The following is a 20466-nucleotide window of genomic DNA, read 5'->3' on the forward strand; positions in this document are numbered from 1 at the left end:
TTTTTATATATTTTATTTATTGTTTACTCTATTTAATTTGGAAAATATGTGTACACACACAGACACACACACACGTAGAAAAATATTTAGTATACACATCCAGAAATGCATATACTATTATATATTGTACATATATTTATTAGTTTCAGATGTAGCCATTCTTGTATTTTGCTTGTTTACATTATTGTATTTTGCACAACTCTGTTGCTTGTGAAGCTCGCACACAAGAATTTCACTCACATGTGCTGTACCAATGTACCTGCACATGTGATGTGACAATAAAAGTGATTTGATTTGATTTGAGTTTAAAATACTGTGCCAGTGGTCCCAAATCAGTACAGAAAGAATCACAAGGTCGTCTAGGACCAAACACGACCACATCTGTTTGAATGAATTACATTTTAAAAAGTTTAGGGCAATCAAAGTTTTGATATCTTCTAGACATGCCAGAAGCAGTTTAATAGACAAGCAGAAATATTTTTCTGCTTCAGAGGAAGATAAATCGGGCAGTGTCAGAGTGGAGAGAGTGTGGATCCCAATGCAAACACAACATACTGAAACTGAAAACATGTCTTTAGTTGAGGCAGAGCAAACATAAAGGAAAGCCCAGAAATACAATAACTAAACTAACAAAACCTAAACAGGAAAGGAAAATATCATTAAAAACCTTTAAGAGTCCTGACTCAGTGCTAAGGAGGTTTTCAAAATCCGACAGGCTCACAGGCTCAAACTGGTCAAAAACAGCAGAGCAAGGGATCGAGACAGAAGGGTCAGACTCGGGGGCAGAGATGAGAGGCTGCGTAGTTCCAACCTTCCCAATAAAAAAACATAAAATTATTAGATATTTTCAGAGAGGCCTCCAAACAGCCTGATGGATGTGTGGAGTCACGATCGTGGGCTGCACCAAAAGCTCTTCTGTTACTCATATCTCCAGAGAAGCAACCGATTCCTTCTGTATTCAGGCACATTTGGGCAACAAATGCACCGTCACACCTGGGTAGTATCAACATTGTGCTGTATAAAGGTTGTATGCTCTAGGGGCATAGTACATGAGGAAAAGCTGTTGTGCTGGATGGCAACATGTGCTCCCTGCTTCTCTCCAGGTTTTGAAGATTGAAGATCTTCTAAATGAGTGTAAACCTCATCAGATTATGCGTTATATGCTTTAAGTTGTGTGTTTAAGAGTGATACCAAAGAGTCAAGCCTACATTGTGTTATGGGCATCACTGAGACAGCCAGTGGTTACCAAAGAAAAGTGTCACTACTGCTTCAATTCAATTCAATTCCGTTTTTTAAGTTTATCTTTGTTTATACGTATCTGGAGAGGGGGTTGTAGAGTGTTGCTCATCCAATTGCGAAATAAGGTACATCAATTCAGATAGACGTTTGTTTTCTAGTATATGAACAGTATGATATAATATGGCTTTCCCAAACCGTACTGTAGGCCATGCCAGGCGTAATGTTTATTCTTATAAAGATATCAGTTTGTTTGGAAATATATTCCACAAACTCTTTATTGAATTGAATTGAATTGAATTGAATGAATGCTTTATTGGCCATATGCAGGTTGCCCCACAGAGGAATAGGACCCCCCCCCCCCCCGACTTACACACACAACAAAGACATCACATGGGAATACAGTCGGAGATCGGCAGCGTTGCAGAGAATAACACTGAAAAAATTACACAACAATGGGAAAAGTACAAGAGGAAAAAAAGAGACCTCTTCACACGCTGGGCAACCTATGGGAGGACAGCATGAGAACAGGAAACAAAAAAACTCCTCTGCACAGAGAGCACATTAATGTCCACATCACAACATTAGAGCACATGACAAGCCACAGGGGATGGATAGGGGGGTGGGGGGTAATCCGAAGGAACACAGCAGTCGTCCTACACCATGCTACCATTTCAGCGCGGCGCGCAGACCCGCCGTCTCCAGCCTTGGGCCTGAGCAGCTGGCGCCGTGGTGTCCAAATGTTGAATATTGTTGATTTCTCCTTTGTGAGCAGCTCAAATTTAGCACTCTGACACTGGTCCCTCGATCTCCCGTTGGAGAGCCGCGAGCCTCCCCATGATGGTATCAAACTTCTGTTCCATGGTGTTGTCAGTCTTTTGATTCTGAGACCTCACAACTGCAGTGATCCGTTCCGCGATGTTTTCCAACTGTCGCTCAAGGGTGTCATTTTGAGCAGGCCTTTCTCTGATGTTTCCCCTCATACGCTCAATGGTGTTGTTTTGAGCCTTCACAGCAGCTGTAAGCGTCTCCAAGGTGTTGACCATATTACGTTCGTTGTGAGAGGTCGCGCCTCGTCCCGTCGCTTCGAATCCAGCGGGCAGCCTTGTGGGGGTTTGAACAGCCGGTTCCGCTCTCTTATTTCTCTGATAGACCAGGGCTAAGCCAACGCCGATCAGCATGAACCCTGTTATCATGGTTCCGAATAGGTAGATATCTTCAGCGTCCTCGATCGACAGTCCCGCCAGGCACACGGTCCTCCAGTTCTGCCACCCGTCCATCGTGTAACCGGCAGGGAAAGTCCCTCCAGGGCACTCAGGCTCTCCCGAGCCCCGACTTCTCGTTGAGAAAAGGGTGTCAATAGCATTCAGAGACCAGTTGATCAAATCCATAATTCTCTTTTAGGTTTTAGAGAACAACAGTGAGAGACTGTTCCAGGGAAAGTAAATGCACACAAGACAAGACAAGGACATAGAGGCTAAGCAGGGAAGATAAGGGTGAGGAGGAGAGGAGAAAAGTGCGACCGCCTTCACTGAGAGCTCAAGAGAACATCTGACAAAAGAAGAGGATTGAATCCCCAGAAGTACACAAGAGGTTCATCCGGGAAGCTGAGTTCGAAACAAGTGGACTATCAGATATTACTATACTATCATATTTACAAGTCTTGATATTAGGATGAAGTTTTTTGTCAACAAAAAAGTAATCTATACGCAGTGTTGGGAAGGTGACTTTTAAATGGTAAATGGTAAATGGCCTGTATTTATATAGCGCTTTACTAGTCCCTAAGGACCCCAAAGCGCTTTACATATCCAGTCATCCACCCATTCACACACACATTCACACACTGGTGATGGCAAGCTACATTGTAGCCACAGCCACCCTGGGGCGCACTGACAGAGGCGAGGCTGCCGGACACTGGCGCCACCGGGCCCTCTGACCACCACCAGTAGGCAACGGGTGAAGAGTCTTGCCCAAGGACACAACGACCGAGACTGTCCAAGCTGGGGCTCGAACCGGCAACCTTCCGATTACAAGGCGAACTCCCAACTCTTGAGCCACGATCGCCCCAATAAATGTATTCCACTACAGATTACAGAATAAATGCACCAAATGTATTTTGTAACATATTCCGTTACGTTACTCAATGAGAGTAACGTATTCTGAATACTTTGGATTACTTAATATATTATCATGCTTTTTACAATTAGGTGAATATACTATTGCTGTGTGATTTATTACAATTACTGAAGGTGAATTGCCATACCGATAACAACTGGATTTTTAAATCTTAATATAAAATGAGTAACAGTAGGGTGGACATTAGGTAAGGCTGCACTTTTTGCAGCGATCTCGTATAGAAAACTATTCCACGCGTATATAAAACAGGTCCGCGGCTCCGAACTGTAGTAAAGGGACCTCTGGCTAATACGTCGGGTTCATGTCGGGCTCTTAGATGAAAACTAGCTTTACTTTGTTGTCTGGTTCAACTTTGCTAGCGAGAGACAGAGAGAGGCGTTGAAAGGCTGCACCAACGGAACTTATTGCTTCGGAGGAAAACACGAACACGGTGTACAGTCGAGTCTTAATAGCTTACTTACAACTGGACTACACTGCCCATGAGGCTACATTCTTTAGGGCTATGCCTGTAACACTTTGCCTATTGCCTTCATATTAAATCAGTTAGATAAGCAATAATTTTTAAAAATATTTCTTCACGTCATTATGCGGCCACAAGCAGAGGTGACATGTAGGGGTGCAACGATACTCGTATCGATATTGAACCGTTCGATACAGTGCTTTCAGTTCGGTACGAATATGTATCGAACAATACAAAATTTTTAATTTATTTTATCAACTTTCCTTCTGACGATGGTGTCTGTGTTGAGCGCTCAGTGGATCTGCGCTCGACAGTGCAGCCTAGACGGAGCAGTCGAACGCAGATTCACTGAGCGCAGGGCAAGCTAGAGAGACAGAAGTTAAGCTCTCCTTGCAACATGGCAAATTGAACCTCCCCCACCCTCATTCAGATCTGGCGTTTGGAACTATTTTGGTTTTCATGTGATGTATGACCCTGAAGGTAAGCGCGTCATGGACAAAAGTAAAACAGTATGTTGGATGTGCCACGCAATGCTCAATTACAATTGGGTGGGAGCTAGTGTGTTAGTGCAGTTGGCTCGTTAACGTGTTGGCCGTCCAGCCCCACGCATGGGGCGATCCGCGGTAGCTCGTTAACGGAGATTTGCCGTGTTGTGGCGTTAACGTCATTTCAACGAGATTAATGCTGACAGCACTAGTGGGAACACAACGAATATGACTGCACATTTACGCCGACATCATCCTAGTGCAAAGACAAGTGGAAGCAGACAAAAACAACAAGCACGCATGCTACAAACTTTACCCGAGTCATTTAGACAGCCGTTAGCACATGATTCTCCTTATGGAGACCTGATATATTTAATATGCTGCTGAGAGTATACCCCAGAAGAAACGTATAGTATAGCTTTTATTTTGGAAAGAGCCATTTCTCTGTAATAAACTCTCTTTTCCAAAGATGAGTGATTTCTCGATCAGATAGATTTTTTTTTATTACTTTGTTGTTTCAGCAACATTAAATTTAAAAACTGTACTTTTGAGTTAAAATATATATTTATAATTTTAATAAATGACAAATTAAAAAGGCATGAACATTTTTTGTATCGAAAAAATATAGAACTGTGACACCAAAGTATCGAACCGAACCGAACCGTGAGTTTTGTGTAGCGTTGCACCCCTAGTGACATGGGTCGCCAGATAAAACACAGGCTTTTGAGCCTCTTAATGCGTGTTCTGTTTGCGTTTCCACCAGCGTGGAATTACCAAAAATAGAGAGAGCATAGCCGAACATATCAAACAGGAAAATACCGCCGTGTAATCCCTTTATTTCAACAAAGTAACTGTATTCTGAATACCACCTTTTTAAACGGTAACTGTAACGGAATACAGTTACTCATATTTTGTATTTTAAATACTTAACGCTGGTACATGTATTCTGTTACTCCCCCAACACTGTCTATACGAGAATATGTTTGATGCACTGCAGAAAAAAAGGAATATTGTTTAGTGGAGGGGTAGCTGGATCTTTTTTGTTTTTAACCCGAACTAATTGTTCTGCCACCAACAATCATGCCAAGGTCAAAGTTAATCAAGGTGAGTTTTTTTCATCCAATGTTTGGCTGTTTGGATTCATGCATAAATAGACACACAGTTGACCTGAAGATTGGGTTTTTCATGGTCTGTAAGGAGTCTTAGTTTTATTGCTGATTCTTCTCATTTGTTCAGGCACAAATGGGATTGATTCAGTCAGTTTATCTGGAAAAGCTGCTCAGAGTGAATTTATTTCTACACAGTAAACAAAACTTGTTGACGTGACTTCACACACGGTAAACCAGTCTAACATTGTTTCGCAGCATCCTGAGTACTGATCAAACTTAACTGACTTAAGACTTGCATAAACTCACATCACCCTCTGCTACAGCAAGGTTAAACTTATACTGGTATTATTCCATTGCTGTCAATTAATTATCACTTTTATAGAGGTCAGATATCCACTAAAGATATAATCATGTTGTTAATGTGCTTGTGTTATTTGTGTACATGCACTCCAGCCTGTAATTTATGAAGCAACTGGCTTTCTTATTGCATGACTGTTCTAAAATATTAACCTGAATATAAACTTTTAACTGCAGGAGCTATCTAGTTAGCTAGCTGGATACTGTACCTTTATAATGACAAAGCTGCTAGTTTAGTAAAAAAGCTTAATGACATAGACTGTGAAGTCCGTAGTTATCGTCATGTTCTGCAGTTATAAAAATCAAAGACAAAGTTAATGTGCCAGTGTCAGGAAAAGTTTACAAAAGCATTACTGAGACTGTCTATCAAACAACCTAACAAACAAGCGATGATATCCTGATTTTTGTTGCTGTGCTTTTCTACAAGCTCCCGTGCAGTTGGTCTGCAGTCAGTTTACACATATAAGAACAGCCCACCTCTTTATCTAGAGATCACTTTTGCAGGAGCACCATTCAGTTAGTGCCGTTGCAGTGGCCGTGTGCACAATGGTGAACTTCAACTTGCTATCATTTTTACTCTATACTCTCAGTAAGTACACCTATCTATTTTTTATCAGTAGTTAGTTGCAATTTGTTGTTGCCATTAAATTACGTTTACAAAAGTTAATTGACAACATAAGTTTTAGGTGTTGTTTCGTTCTTTGGAAATTTGTCTTTTATGAATACTTGTTGATTCTTTCAGGTTGGATATCTGTTTCACTCGCACAGTTTTACACTGTGGCGGTTGAGCCTGGACAAGAAATCACACTGCAGTGCTCCAACTTCAGCAGTTTTGCAACCCACATATTCTGGTTCAGACTGGCCGACAGACTTAATGCCAGTCGCATCTCTTTTATGCCCACTGCTAATAGTCGTGCTACCTTCTGTGACGGATTTCAAGATACTAAATTTAACATGACATCCAACACCTCTGTGCTATTTCTCGAAATCAAACAATTGGATCCATCTGACTCTGGGTTATATTTCTGTGGAGAGTTGCACACGGGACGGCCAAGTGTTTTCACTGCAACATATTTGAAAGTTCAAGGTAAGATTGTTCTTTTACTTTAATGTTTGAGTAATTGTCAAAAGGCAGAATATCCTATATGTGCTACTTTTTTTGTAGTTGACGTTCTTTTAGAAGATGGGTTAACCAATCTATCAACTGTGATCCTCGGCAGTTTAACTGTTTTCCTTCTACTGGTCATCATTGGTCTGGTTGTTAGCATCAGGAAACTTCATACAGGTATTTATGTGTTTGAATTTAAACTGAAATTGCAAAGGTTTTGAGTGAAGAACTGATAGATGTACTGTTTCTGCCATTTAGCTCATGACGAAATGCAGAATTTGCAGCACAGTGAGGTAATTATTTTAACCTTGGATTCCAGTTGATTTATTGATATATTGTCTGATTCAGTTATTTAAACTGTTAGCTTCCATCAGTCAACAGCAATCCATCTAAGTTATGGTTTAATTGTTTTAGCTATGCTGAAAATGCAGAAAACAGAAAATGTTACCAAATTTCCATCTCTCCCATTTGGGCGTTACTTCAATAAATATCAGTTGGATGTCAATCTTATACTAACCACAGCTCTATCCATTGATGGACTGCCTGTGACCTGGTGGATGTCAACAGGTTAACATTTAATCCTTTGAGATTAGTGACTTCAAACATTTTCCATTACAGAATGCAGAGTCGGATGCCATGAACTATGCAGCACTGAGTTTCCATACCAGAACAAAAATGAGAAGGCCCGCACCACAGAGGGAGCTGGAGCCAAATGTTTTGTACGCTGCTACGAGATAGACTCCCAAAATAACCGAACATCAGCACAAAGTGAAAGCTATCATATTTCTGTTATTTTCTGTTTGTAGAGTTGTGTACAGTTGGTGTATGTAAATCTTTACAACCACCTTTAACAAAAAAGACATTTTTTCTAATAAAGATTTAAACAAAATGTGCTGTACCTGCTAATACTTTCTGATTTTCTAGCTATATCTCCGTCTCCCACCACAGCTGCTATGACTTTATCTGAGCGCAAACCACTGTAGATGGTAGGTGATGGAGGAGTTAGTGAAGACTGATAAATAATGCAGACTATTTTATATTGAGAGTGAGTGAGACTCTTTCAATGTAATAGTGAGAGAGGCATAAAGGTGTGTGAGATGTGTTCAACAGGAAGAGACAAAATGCTCTTTTGTCTCTCATCAGGGCCACAGGCAACTGTTGTGTATGCTGCCACCACACAGGTTCAGGAGGGAAGTGATTTGCTGCTCAGAGTGGAATGAATGACGTTTTCCCCCTGCTATTTGTGAGACAACTGTGGGTGCAGTTGTTACTTTTGCTTCTCATTTTGCACTGAAAAGTGCAAGAAAAAATATTCTTGCCCACACTGTATTTTAACTTGAATAATATCTACACTTAGCAATGAATCAGGAATAAAAAAAAGTTCTGTGTCAATGTAATATTTTGCATTTTTACCCCAGAGTCACCTCAAACCTTCTGTTCTTCAGTAGTGAACGCAGCCTGTCAGTCCACTGTTCATCTCAGCTGTATACATGACGGGTGTGCACGTTATTATTTGTAAAACTCTGTGATACAGGCCAATGAGTCCGAGAAGTTCTCTTCTGTCTGATACCAGTGACACTGAACTTTAGTGAAACTCTCTTTGAAGTGGATCCAACGTTATCAGACACCAAGCAACAAGTAGATAAACTGTCATAGAGGAACAGGATGCTTGATGCTGATATTTCAACACTTTGTCAAACTTGTGTTTCAGAACATCTGCACTAAATTTTTGTCTATAAAGGTGACTGTAGAGGTGACTGTTGTTGTAATTCAGGGCTATATAAATAAAACTAAAGTGAATCCGATTATTAAGTGATGACGTGACAAATCCTACTTCCGGTCCTAAAGTAGTCTGCATTTAATATGGCTTTTGTGTTGTTAACAGGTTTAATGTTTTGTATTTTCTTCTATTTAATCTCAAAAAGCTCCTAAAAAAGTCAGTGATCACCTTTGACCTCCCTCGGCTTTTATTACCGCTAATCATTTATTTAAGCTCAGTTTTTAAAACCTTACGATGTAACTACAGCCCAGCCCATGCAGCAGTATATGAATGACTAACCTTGTATTGTGGATGGATTATCTCAGTTGTTCTCCTGGCTGAAGTTTGGTCCTTTTACAGCATAGGTGTCAAACTCTGGCCCGCGGGCCAAATTTGGCCTGCAGCCTAATTACATTTGGCCTGCGAAGCCATACCAAATTACTATTAGAGCAGGCCTACTGGTATTATACAGCTAATATATATATTGTTTAGTATTAAGCTTTGCTGTTCCATATTCAGTTTTTCAGCTAAACTTGTTTGAGTCCATAAGAAAAGATTCATTCTTATATCTGGAGGAAGATTTTTTTTTTCAATAAATATTAATGTTAGCCCGCGACTTTGTTCCATTTTGAATTTTGGCCCACTGTGTATTTGAGTTTGACACCCCTGTTTTACAGCATCCTGCCATGCAATTACATTTGTTCCTGACCACCGAGAACACTCACGTTAACTTTTATCGAGTGGAAAAAAAGTTAGCTTGTTTATATTATGCTAACATAGCTGTGTCGCTAGCGGTCACGTAGCACATCATTATATACCAGCTAGTCAAACTTCAGTAACCCTACAAACGTCACTGCTGTTTAGTTTTCTGTCTTCATTTATGTTGGAAGTGATAAGAAAGCTGTACGTTTTAATTTGTTTCCAAAACCCCGCAGTCAGGACATGCTATATTGTATTTAGATTGAAGCTAGCGAGCTAACTTCCTGCTAACTTCTAACTCCGTTAAATGTCATAAATTCCGTTTTCATGGATGCCTGGATGTTAAACTCAGTTGTTACACCTGGTAGAGCAGAACGCTGATAATTTTATTAAAGATGAAAGACTTAAGACAGTGTTTTAACTCTCAGTAATGCCACAGTGATCATTTGAGATATGGACCTGCAGCAGAGTTTAGGCCCAGACACGGCTAGTGACGTCAGACTGAAGTGTGGTCCTAAACAAATCATGTAATGTGACCATCGCAAACTGAGGTTTTGGTAACAGTTTCGACAGCTGGTGAGAAGCAAGGATTCGATTTGCACATGTATATTAAAAAAAAACTACCCAATCTCTCACTATTTCTGCTGTGGACTCTGAAACAATATAGAAGATCAATTAACTTAAACCTTGAGATTTAAAAGATAATTAAATAAATATTGTCATATTCAAATGATTGATGTCATTTAGAGAAAGAGAGAGACATCTGGGTGAGTTCCACTGACTTTTATCAGCAGAGACAAGCACACTGCAGTATGAATCCATAAATTCATCACAGCCTACGGTTTTGAGGAGACAATAACCAGACAGGAATTTCCAGCTCTAACTGCCATCTATGTAACGTGACCATTGCAAACTGAGGTTTTGGTACATGTGTACACACACTATTTTTTTCTACTTTCAAACAATTAATCTTATTTGCTGCATCAAGTAATAGAATCCTCACTTTAGCTCATTATCCATATTCTGTGGGGGGGGGGAAATAACAGTGTGAAAGCCTAAATAAACATTCAAGAAAAGCGATATCTGATAATTAGATCATCCTGTTTCTTTTTATTCCCGTTGACACTTCTGGTATAAATATCTCTAAACAGCAGGAGAAATGCATGCAGGTTCAGCAGTTAAAACCTCAGACAGAGTGAATGCACCATGCACATGTCAAAGAATTCACAGCAGGATATGTTGCAAATAAACTTAAGGAGGGTTTTGCTCAGATTTAAAAGGTATTGGTATTGGTGAGAATTACTCTGATCATTTTATAAATACTGCCTTTAGCTTTTTCAAGGAAAAACACGTTTAAACTTTTGAAATGATTAAAAAAAACATACCAACTACTGGAAAACTTCAACATCAACCAAATACATGAAAGCTCTGAGAGTTTTCTTTTATTTATTTTGACCTTACAAAAAGGGAAACTGATTCAGCCTCAAAATACCTAAAAACAATTTTCTACTCTAAACATTCACACATTCATACACTATTTTTGCAGCTAAAAACAAACATTTGCTCCCGACAGCATGAAGACTGGAGGAGTCACCAACCTTCTGAATGGCAAATGATTTACTCTGCCTCTGAAATAAAAACCACTATGGCTGTGACTGTTGCTCGGGATCATAGCCAGTACCTCTGCTGTCAGGTTAGAAATGAGAAATTTAAGGCTAGAGTGAGTAACGGCTAGGTGGTTCAACTCAAAAGTTTAAGATGTGAGAAATGAAATTTGAGAAATTTAATGTGAGACAGTTTTTCCTCTTTAATGGAAAAGAGACCAGACAGGACATTGACAAGTTTTGTTATTTAGTTATTTTCAAAGTTATAATGGAGGTATCAACACTGAGTGAGGTACACATTATATATTAACAGGTGTTTTGCCTGAAATGAACTTAAATGAAAACATGAACTATTGACACATACTGTCACGGCTAGACGGTCCTCACCGATCGCCTTGCCAATTTTTGGTGGTGTTTGTGTGTACTGTGTCGTGTTCTCCTCTCCATCCTGTGCATGTGTTTTTCTGCTGGAACATGTACCTCCGGAAGCCGTGGCACGGAACGGCAGCTGACCCGAGGGGAGTGTCCTGAGCTGGAATCGTCGCACCTGTGCGTAATCACTTCGCCGGCTACAACTAATCTGAAGCAGACCTATTTAACGGTGCAGTCGAGTCACAACCAACGCTGGAACGTTGAACTAAACCGGGATTCAGGGATCGGAGGAGGAGCAGGCACAAGGAGTTGTTTTGGATTGTCCCTGCACTGTCACCGCGGGGAGAAGTCACCGTATCACTGCACTGCCCTTTCTGGATTACAGACTCGAACTGTTGACTCACCTTTTCACTGTGAATAAATTCACTGTCATTCTGCAAGGAGTCTCGCACCTGAGTCCTTTAACCCAATTCTCCATGACACATACAGTACTTTCAACACTTTCTTTGGTTGTCTAAGTGTCCATATCACAGTGAACAAGTACATTCTCACATACATTTCATTCTCCTTGTGGTTGTGCTGCTTATTTTCCTGTAGTATTTATACGTTTTGTGTGACGAATCAGAAACAGGCTGCCCCTTTACTTACAGTAGATACACTGTTACTGGAGCACAGTTTAGAGCTGCAGTCCTACTGTGTGCATCGCGATAAGCCTGCTAACTGCATTTCTCAATAGGTAAGTCCAGGTGTTGTCTTCAATACAACAAACACCAATGAATACTTGCAATTTCTTTCAGATTCAGCGTTTGATACCTGTAGAATTGTCAGGTCTCAGTCTCATATTTTCATGGTGACGTCATATAGCAATGTACCGACATTAGTTCACCTGGTAACATTGTTTCTTTCTGTGATGGATTTTTAAAGAATGCCAAGTTTAACATCAAACACTGTATTGTGTATCTTAAAGTTAAGTAAGTTGATTCTTAATCAGGTCTGTATTTCTGTGTAGAGTTCAATAATGGGAGTAATTGTCAGGATAATCTAACTATAGGTTCAGGGTAAGAGTTTTATAAAGTCTTGTGTGTAATCATTGTACAACTATACATCTGTGCACATTTATTCATTTTATTCACAAATGAGAGAGTGCTATGTTAAAACTTTAATTTTAATTATCTTACAGTGGAACATCTACAGCTAAACTTTGTTGAGTCAGTATTAAAAACTAATTTAAAAACAAATAATACAGTGACCCGATATGTCTTCTGTCTTTCAGGTCTATTCAGGTGAGTTTGGCAGTTGCAGTATAGTTTTATTCATGTGATACCAATTGTCGCACAATTCACAACAACAATTGTCCCAAGATGGATCACAGTTGGAGCAGTGGTAAAAATTTCTTTGAAGGCTGTGTGGGCCTCAGAGGACCAAGTGAACGGCACCTTAGTGAAGGTGAGACAGGTGAGTGGAGGGGCTACTTGACTGTAGTTCTTGATGAACTGCCTGGAGTTGTTTCTGAGCCTGTGCAGGAGGTGCAGGCCACCGCCTTGACCTTCCTCTGATCTGTCTTCATCTGCAGAGGTTGCAGAGAAAGAGGGAAGAAATTTGCATGTGGTGTGTCTGGATCTCACCAAGACCTCACAACTCTTACCACAACAAAGATGTGTACTCAGAGCCTTCTCAGATAGCTCCAAGGTAACATCAACATGGCTCAAATGAAGATAAAGTCAAGCAATGCAGAAGCATTTCCATCATCCAGGAAAAGTTGACTGAAAAATACTTTTATATTGGTAAAGATTTGATTCCTGCTGTGATAAGCTTGTGAAGAGCTTAGGGTTTTAGTATGGTGCACCCCTCAAGCACACTGACCTGGTAGAACGGGATAGGAAGTGTGCCATCGATGACCTGGAATCCACTGACAAAATTAGTCTCCCTGGCAAACTGAATTTGTGGTGCTTAGGACTTTTGCTTCTTTCCATGTCTCGTGTGGCCACTAACCTCATATGAGGTTCTGGTCACCGAGCTGGAGAAGCTGGAGCGGCTGCTTAGCTATGATATATTTCCATCTCCAAAAATCTTAGCCAGCGTTTTAGAGGAGATCCACTTGCTTGCTTTACTCGTCACCATCAACACTGAAGCAGACAGTGGTCAGCTACATTGTACACAGGACTGGAAGCTGCTGGAGGACCTAGGCCAAAAACTCTACTTCCCCCTTGAGATTGTCTACACTGACATTGTGCTATGGTGGGCATCACTCCAGTTTGTTTTACATCATTGACCTTACTGTACCATGAGATGATGCACTGGAGGAGGCCGATGAGCACAAGAAGCTAAAGTACACGGAACTGAAAACAACACAACTGGAAAGCAAAGGTCCAACCAGTTGAAATTGGCTCCATAGGTTTTGCAACCATTTTAGCAGGTTGCAAGGCTTTTCCAGGAGTTGGGAGTGCGAGAGTAGATCCATCAGCAAGTGGTGAAGAATCTCTCCAGAAATGCTGATAAAGGCAGTCATTGGTTCTGGCTCAAAAGACGGAACTTTAGTTTGGTCTCAATTGTGTAAGGAACATAAACACTTGCCGGACTTCGGCCAGGCCACAACTAGATGGTAGATGGTGTTTTGGGGGTGAGCCTGGGACACTGGGATTGACCACTAAACCTTCCAGAGATGTGGTTGGCTTATCAGCGAAACATCAAGGAAAAAGGTATGGAACGCCAGGACTGCCATAATGAAATAATTACACAAATTGTCGGGCTATAAGCCGCTACTTTTTGCACAAGCTTTGAACCCTGCGACTTTTAGTCAGGCGCGGCTTTTCTATGGATTGTCCATGATTTTTGTCATTTCGTAAGACGATTTGTTTTCTTTGTTCCGCTGTTGTACGGCACTACGTTGCCTGGCGGAAGGGCATGTGATTAGACACACAGTATCGGGGGTCAACAGTGGTATGTTGGTCACATGTCCATCCGCCAGGCAACATAGTGTCGTACAAGTAGCGCGAAAAACAAACTTCAAAGTAGCGCTACGCGTTCAGCGGGAGGCGTGGATGACGAGCGGCAATAAACTTGCGAAAAGCAAGTTATGCTCAACTCCACCGGTGGAATCTGACAGCGTGGAAAAGTGTGAAAACATCCATGATCACCTAATGTATGTACAAAACAGGATTTCCCCCTGATTTTAGCTTGTGCGGCTAATATTCAGGTGCGCTTTGTAGTCTGGGAAATACGGTAAATACACCATTAAATAATAATTAAATGTGGCAATAATTAATTAAAATCAAAAATAATTAATCACATAAATATTTACGACACGAATTAATTAACTATTGACACATTTAATTAATTATTGACACATTTAAATAATTATTTAATAGCATATTTAATTAATTCATTTTGGCACAGTTGACTCCTTCTCTCATGGTCTGACCAGCCCTGCTGGGCGACCTGATCATTTATGTTTGAGTTTATTTTGCTTCCCCGGAGGCAGGTCCGCCGACCCGTAAGTACCTCCATTTGGAGCTTCGGCACACCGCCAATTAATCAACATTCGCCAGCTGCCATGAATTATCCACCATCAGACCCTGATGTATTTAACACGGTGACCAGGCTTCAGTCAGTGCTGGATCATTAGACTAAACTTATTAGTAGTGTCTTGATAGTGTGCTCTTTCCAACTCTCTTTCGGATTTCGGATTTTTTTGTCTTTCGCACCAGGAGGTACTTGTTTTGTTATCTACTTGTTTTGATTACATAATGTCAGACTTTTCAGACTTTTAGAAGAATAATTACAATTATTTAATGAAAGTGATTTAAACTGCAGCCATGCACCCTATGAAGACAAATGTTGCAGGTAATGTATAAAGGCTGTGCCACAGGAAGATTTCAGCACTAACAACAAATATGAAATTACTTTATTGATTCAAAGACTAAGAGAGACGTTAGTTACAAAACTTTCCTCTTGCTGATCTTCTATGAGTAACGCAAAAAACAAAAATAATGAAATCATCGGAGCTATGGTATAAGGTTTCTCTGAAATTAATTAAAGTTTTATATGAAACACAGATGTGATTTTAGTTTGAATACACTGACATTTGTAATTGTTTCACAGTTTCTATTATCTTGTATGAGAAAAGGGGGAGTTTCTTTCTTGACATTTGAACAAACAGAAAGTTTGTAGCAACACTGTTTATCAAAGGCTTTTAGCATTGCAATGAAACCACACGCAAAAATAGCTGAACTGCTTTCACATAAAAGTTTCACATCTCTCTTTCAGCTGTTTAGGTCAACTGCTTTAATGCATTTGAAAAGGGTGACATGCTTTTAGAGAAAAAAAAACATACTGGTCCAGTAAGAGGCTCTACTCTGAATCCAAATGCCTGGTTAGCAACAGAGTTTAGAGAAGAAAGTCCAGGCTGGTTTCATTTGACAAAAAGCAGCAAAACTAAGTTGTGCCTCTGAGTCCTTTAAATTGTTCCTCATACTCAATGAGCTTGTAAAGGTTAATAATTTGCAAAGTTACTCAGGCAAGTCTGCTGGAGACGTGTGTCCCCACGTCCTTAATGCCTGTGCCCCCCAGCTGTGTGGAGTCTTCCATAAACTGTTCAGTCTGAGTCTGCAGAGGGTCTCAGTGCTGTGGATGACATCATGCCTCGTCCCTGTACCAAAGACAAAGACCCTGGAAAGGCTCATCCTGGACCAGCTCCGACCCATTGTCAGACCACATCTGGATCCCCTTCAGTTCGCTTACCAGCCCCGTCTTGGAACTTTGGATGCCATCATCTACCTGCTTAATCGTGTCTACACCCATCTGGACCAGCCGGCGAGCACTGTGAAGGTCATGTTTTTTGACTTTTCCAGTGCTTTCAACACCATCAAGCCGAGCCTCCCGGGTGATAAGCTAACAACGATGCAGGTGGATGCTTCTCTGGCGTCCTGGATTGTTGATTACCTTACAGGAAGACCACAATATGTACGTCTCCCACAGTGTGTGTCTGACAAGGTAATCAGCAACACAGGGGCATCACAAGGGACTGTCCTCTCTCCCTTCCTCTTCACCCTCTACACCACAGACTTCAGTCACTGCACAGAGACTTGCCATCTTCAGGAGTTTTCTGATGACTCTGTGCTGGTTGGATGCATCAGCAGGGATGATGAGACAGAGTACCGGGCTGTGGTCGACTCCTTTGTCACGTGGTGTGAGCAGAATCATCTTCAGCTCAACATGGCAAAGACCAAGGAACTGATAGTGGATTTCAGGAAGACCAGGAAACACTTGACCCCTGTTTCAATCCAGGGGGTCAGTGTTGACATTGTGGAGGACTATAAATACCTCAGAGTATACATTGACAATAACTGGACTGGGCTAAAAACACCACAGCACTTTACAGAAAGGGCCAGAGTCACCTCTATTTTTTGAGGCGACTGAGGTCCTTCAACATCTGCCAGACTATGTGTGAGGTCACATATTTGCGACCCTTAGAAAACGGTCAGACGGGGTCGTTTACAGCCTAAATCAGCCAAGAGGAAGTGACGTAGTGTGAAGAGGACGGGCATGCGCAGTGAGAGAGAAGACGAGCGGAGCAAGAGGAAGCACACGTGTCCGGACGAGGGAAGACGCTTGGAAAGGGCCGCGGTCAGGGAAAGACCCGAGCAAAGTGTAAACGGGAGGTTAGCGAGACAGTGTACGGTACCACAGCGAGTCTAGGCTGGGTTTCCGTCCGTGTATAAACTCTGACTCCGGCTACAGCGGCCTTACGGGTGCAGCGCTGGGGCAAAGTGTCGGCGGAGATAGCGCTAGCAGAGGGGCTAATCGAGAGCTAAGGGCTAGCGGCCGCTCCCCTCCAATCTGCCTCAGTTTTCCCGGCGTTACCGGTAGAGTTTGACGGTGAAGAACGTTTAGAAAGCGAGACAGCACGGCTGGCTGTCTGGCGAAGGACCAGCGAGTTTCCGAGAGAGGAATTGGGCGGCTTCGCTTTAAACTGTAAAGACTGGAAATGTTCTTTTGGTGTCTGACATTGTAAATGATGCGATGAGACTGTGTTAACCATCCTAGACAGGATAATTACTGTGTTAACCCCTACTGTTCTTCTGTATTGTGAGTGCTTTTCCTGTGACGAGGGTGGGTTGTGCGGAGTCGAGGACTCCCAACACTGGGCCTCGCCGGCCTGTTTTGATTTATTTTACCTCATTTTATTCCTTTCATTTCTTTGGTCCTGGGGAGGCTCCTTGCTGTTTCCCCTTTGCTCTCCAGGGCCCTGTGGACATTGTTAACCAAGTTTGGGTTTTTTGAGGGCTCTCCAGACAAATAAAAGGAGCCACGTTGTTTAAAAAGTCGTTGTTGAATGCTTTTGTCCGACCCAGGTTGCCTTGGAGTAGGGGCACCCGAGTTATTTGGTTAGGCACAGGACGACGGAGTTAAGTGGGACCGTGCTAGTATTCCGTGTGTAGGCGCTGCTATCATTACAGGTCCGGGCCTGGAGTCTTCCCTTTGTGCCTACTGTTGCCAGGTAACTAACCCAATTCTTACAGAAGTAAGTGTCCGGGTCAATTGTGCTAGAGGGGGTTACGGACTTAGATCCCACCACCCGCTAGTCGTTCAAGGCAGCCTGTGCGCCTCTCTACCCCTACATAGCCGGGCTAGTAGCCCCTCACATATGCTCAGGATTTTCTACGAGTCTGTTGTGGCCAGTGCAATCCTCTACGCCATTGCATGCTGGGGGAGCAGATTGAAGGTTGCTGATGCCAAAAGACTCAATAAACTGATCCGTAAGGCCAGTAATGTCGTGGGGATGGAGCTGTACTCCCTTAAAGTGGTGTCCGAAAAGGCGGATGTTGTCCAAAATAAAGAAAATGTTGGATAATACCTCCCACCCACTCCATGACATGCTGGTCAGTCACAGGAGCACTTTGAGTGACTGAGAGTTCAGACTCAGAGTACCAAAAAGCACCACTGAGCGACACAGGAAATCATTCCTGCCTGTGGCCAACTCTCTGTACAACTCATCCACTTAACACACTGTATACTGCAAAAAGCTACACTCTTTTTGCACACGCTCTTCTTCTTATTCAGCTATTTATCAATAAGTGACTTATATGTATATAAGTCATGTATATATTGTATATATTGTGTCCATTTCTTACTTAATGTATTCTCTGTCTTTATTAATGTTTATATTGGAGCACTGTAACCAAAATACTTTCCCCTAGGGATTAATAAAGTATTCTGATTCTGATCATATTTAGAGAGGATTACTGCAAGTACGTGTCAGACTGGGCATGTGATGTGAAAATAATTGACTGTTGAAGCCTTTGCAAAGACATCAATACTGCATGACCAGTCTTATCACAAGGATTGGCCAAAATTATAACAGCTCCTTTATACCCATTGTGTGGATACAGTGGGCATAAAGGAGCATTCTTTTCCATATTTGGCAATTTTCACCATCATGCTAATGCAGACCACACCCTGTCACATACCCCCATCACCCGACAGAGGCTAGGGAACATCTGGGCGAACCTACTCCCTCTCCCGCTTGAAGGAGTGCCCTGAACCGTTGGTGCCCCCAGCCTCCAGTGGTAGCGGCGGCACAGCAGCCGTGGAAGTGCGCTGGGGCTCCCAGCCGGCATCAGTCCCTCCATCTCCCCAACCTCGGACCGCACAGGTCTTTTGGGCGCCTTGACCTCAGGCTCAGGCCGAGCAGCCCCCCCTGGCAAGTGGACCTCTGTCTCCTCGCGGAGCTCCTCCACCGCTCCCGGCTGGATCTGCCCCTCGCACGCCTCCTCCACCACCGCCTGTGCAGCTCTTCATCTACTTCCAGCTGGAGCAGCCCCTCGCGCAGCGCCTCCTCTACCTCTGGCAGGCGCCTCCAGCGATAGCGTGGCAGGCCCCTGCCAGGCACAAGTCGTCCCACCCGAGGACTGGGGATGGGTGCGGCAGCAGACTGGGTCCTGGCTGATTGCATCCTGGGCGTCAGAACGGTCCGAAAACCCTCCACTCCCCTGCCTCCAGGAAACGCCGTTGGGGGTAGCAGCAGTGGCAGCCAAGCGCTGCCAGATTCTCGAACCTCTGCTCACCGTGCTCAAGCTGGTCCTGGAGTTCCAACCACTGGTGGCGTGACACTGGTCCTGCAATGTGGCCAGTTTGGGCCAGCTCCTTCCCTTGCAGGCCCGGTCCTGGGACGCACAGATGCGTCCATCACTGCAGACCACACCTGCCACAATGTGGACCACCACACTCCCTGTTTCTCTGTGCCTGCTTTAGTGTTTGGTTTTTGGATTTCACTGTGTGTCACGATCCTAGGTCTTTTGACCCAGTGCTTTAAGTTTTAGTTTATGTTTGATGTTTATGGTTTATTTTTAAGTTCATTAGATTATCTAAGCTCATTTGTTTATTTCGATTCCCCTTGTGTCTTCTACCCCTGTGTTTTAGTCTCCCTTTGCCCTTTCTGTGTTCAAACTGCATGTCTTATGTTGTCAAGTTTATATTATCAAGTTTATATGTCTGCGTCTCATGTTTCCTGTTTTATTTTGAAAGTCTGTCCTAGTTCAGCGTAGTCAGCTTTGCTTCCTTTGTCTCGTTATGTCAGATTAGTCTTAGCTGTTTCCCCATGTGTTTCCACTTCCCCTAATCACCCTTTGTGTATTTAGTCTGTGTGTTTCTGTTCATTCCTCGTCAGTTGTTCCACGTCATGTTTCCAGGATTTTCCGTGTTAAGGTTTTTTTTTGTGCAATATTCAAGATTTTGTTCTTTACGTTTTGTGTTTAGCATTTAGTTTTCCCAGTTTAGTTCTAGTTAGGTTCTTTCTTGTGTGCATCTACCTTTTGTTTTTGTACTTTTTTTATCAGCCATATTAAACGGTTCGCTTTTTGTTGATAGTCAAGTTTTGGTCCAAGTTCCTTCATGTCTACATTTTGGGTCCACTCTTCACAATACATAGTCTGTCTCTGCCAGACTGTGACACTGTGGTGGACTTGGCTCTCTTTATAGGGAGATGGTTGGTGGGGGTGGGATGTTGGAGAGGAAAGCATGTTCATTTTTTAATAAGTTTTTTATATATATGTATTTTTAGTGGCTAATGACTTATCAGAAGAATTAATAACAAATGCTTTCTGGAGAAAGGTCTTATGGGCAGATAAGACAAAAACTCAG

General features: G+C 42.3%; 1 long non-coding RNA gene across 1 annotated transcript; it reads left to right on the forward strand.

The window, feature by feature from the left end:
• The first annotated feature begins 1576 nt into the window (after positions 1 to 1576).
• On the forward strand, positions 1577 to 16399 carry LOC120722824. The gene is made up of 4 exons (XR_005693607.1): positions 1577 to 1700; positions 2484 to 2490; positions 15924 to 15928; positions 16388 to 16399. It is a non-coding gene; the product is annotated as an uncharacterized LOC120722824 (long non-coding RNA).
• Positions 16400 to 20466: the final 4067 nt, after the last annotated feature.

The sequence above is a fragment of the Simochromis diagramma genome, unplaced genomic scaffold (genome assembly GCF_900408965.1).
Source record: "Simochromis diagramma unplaced genomic scaffold, fSimDia1.1 OVJJ01000811.1, whole genome shotgun sequence".
In the NCBI taxonomy this organism is placed as follows: Eukaryota; Metazoa; Chordata; class Actinopteri; order Cichliformes; family Cichlidae; genus Simochromis; species Simochromis diagramma.